Below are 1,799 nucleotides of genomic sequence, written 5' to 3'. Positions count from 1 at the left end.
GGTAAAGTCTTTTGATGAGCATAAGTGTTTGATTTTTAGGAGTTTGCAGTTATCTAGTTTCTCTTCTGGTGTTTGTACATTGTTACTTATGGTTCATATTCTGTTTATGCCACGTATTAGAGCTCCTAGAGTTGTACCTATTTTTTCTTCCGTGATCTTTATCATGTTCAATTTTATATTTAGGTCTTTGATCCAATTTGAGTTAGTTTTTGTTCATGGTGTGAGGTATGGGTCTTGTTTTAGTTTTTTGCAGATGGATATCCGGTTATGCCAGCACCACTGGTTAAAGAGACTGTCTTTTCCCCAATTAATGGACTTTGGGTCTTTGTCAAATATCAGCTGCTCATAGGTGGATGAACTTATGCCTGGATTCTCAATTCTGTTCCATTGGTCTATGTATCTATTGTTGTACCAGTACCAGGCTGTTTTGACTACTGTGGCAGTACAATAGGTTCTAAAATCAGGTAGTGTGAAGCCTTCCACTTTGTTCTTCTTCTTCAGTAATGCTTTACTTATCCAAGGCCTCTTCCCTTTCCATATGAAGTTGGTGATTTGTTTCTCCATCTCATTAAAAAATGCCATTGGAATTTGAATCGGGATTGCATTGTATCTGTAGATCGCTTTGGGTAGAATTGATATTTTTGCAATATTGAGTCTTCCTATCCATGAGCAAGGTGTGTTTTTCCACTTACGCAGGTCTCTTTTGGTTTCTTGCAGTAGTGTCTTGTGGTTTTCATTGTACAGATCTTTTACATCTCTGGTTAGATTTATTTCTAGGTATTTTATCTTCTTGGGGGCTATTGTAAATGGTATTGATTTGATAATTTCCTCTTCAAGGTTCTCTGTTGGTGTAGAGGAATCCAACTGATTTTTGTATGTTTAGCTTGTATCCTGATACTTTGCTGAAATCTTCTATTAGTTCCAGTAGCTGTCTTGTGGATTCTTTGGGATTTTCACCTGCAAATAGGGATACTTTTACTTCTTCCTTACCAATTTGGATGCACGTTATTTCTTTTTCTAGCCTAATTGCTCTGGCTAGGACCTCCAACACAGTGTTGAATAAGAGTGGTGATAAACGGCATCCTTGTCTGGTTCCGGTTCTCAAGGGGAATGCTTTCAAACTCTCTCCATTTAGGATGATGTTGGCTGTTCGGTTTGTATAAATGCCCTCAATTATGTTGAGGAATTTCCCTTCTATTCCTCTTTTGTTGAGAGTTTTTATCGTGAATGGATTTTGGACTTTTCTGCATTTTTTTTTCTGCATCAATTGATAAGATCATGTGGTTCGTGTCTTTTGTTTTGTTACTGTGATGGATTACATTGATTGTGTTTCTAATGTTGAACCATCCCTACATACCTGGTATAAATCCCACTTGATTATGGTGAATTATTTTTTTGATTTGTTGCTGAATTCTATTGGCTAGAATTTTGTTGAGGATTTTTGCATCCACGTTCGTGAGGGATATTGGTCTGTAATTTTATTTTTTTGTGGTGTCTTTACCTGGTTTTGGTATGAAGGTTCTGCTGGCTTCATAGAATGAGTTTGGGAGTATTCCATCCTTTTCTATGCTCTGAAATACTTTTAGTAGTGGTGGTGTTAACTCTTCTCTGAAAGTTTGGTAGAATTCTCCACTGAAAGCATCCGGGCCTGGGCTTTGTTTTGTTGGGAGTTTTTAAATTACCTTTTCAATCTCTTCTTTTGTTATAGGTTTATTTACTCGTTCTACCTCTGATTGTGTTATTTTAGGTAGGTAGTGAGTTTCTACAAATTTGTCCATTTCCTCTAGGTTTTCAAATTT

Source organism: Trichechus manatus, unplaced genomic scaffold (genome assembly GCF_000243295.1).
Source record: "Trichechus manatus latirostris isolate Lorelei unplaced genomic scaffold, TriManLat1.0 scaffold00065, whole genome shotgun sequence".
Taxonomy (NCBI): domain Eukaryota; kingdom Metazoa; phylum Chordata; class Mammalia; order Sirenia; family Trichechidae; genus Trichechus; species Trichechus manatus.
Note: the sequence above shows the minus strand (reverse complement) of the source record.